Here is a 467-nt window from a genome sequence, read left to right as displayed (position 1 = left end):
CCGGTGTTCTATTCCCTGCTGTCACTGAGGAAGCGGGAGGGGTCCACCTGCCCAGCAAGCCCAGACTGAACGATGAGGCTTTCCATCTGGCTCTCATCAATCCGTCCTGCTGTCCCCCACGACTAGGGTCAGGGCCTCTCACCCCCCAACTCCCTCCGGGCAGACATCTATCTATAGACGGAACCCTGTGTCTGCCCCCAGTTCCATCCACCGAGTCTGGGGAGTCTAGACAGGTTCCGATGGGGGGGAAGCAGAACTTCCAAGCAGAAGCTGGAACGGAGTTGGTGGGGAAAGGGGGGCAAGTATGTGCTAATGTGTGGCCAATCTGCTTGGGGTAAAAAAGAAAGGCGTGGATCCACCTGCCAGTGCAGGGGACGCAGGTTCGATCCCTGGTCTGGGAATATCACACATGCTGCAGGGCAACTATGCCCATGTGCCCCCACCATTTGAGCCCATGCTCTAGAGCC

The sequence above is a fragment of the Bison bison genome, unplaced genomic scaffold, assembly GCF_000754665.1.
Source record: "Bison bison bison isolate TAMUID 2011002044 unplaced genomic scaffold, Bison_UMD1.0 scf7180017864199, whole genome shotgun sequence".
NCBI classification, from domain to species: domain Eukaryota; kingdom Metazoa; phylum Chordata; class Mammalia; order Artiodactyla; family Bovidae; genus Bison; species Bison bison.
The sequence above is the reverse complement of the archived record's forward strand: the minus strand, read 5'-3'. Positions refer to the sequence as shown.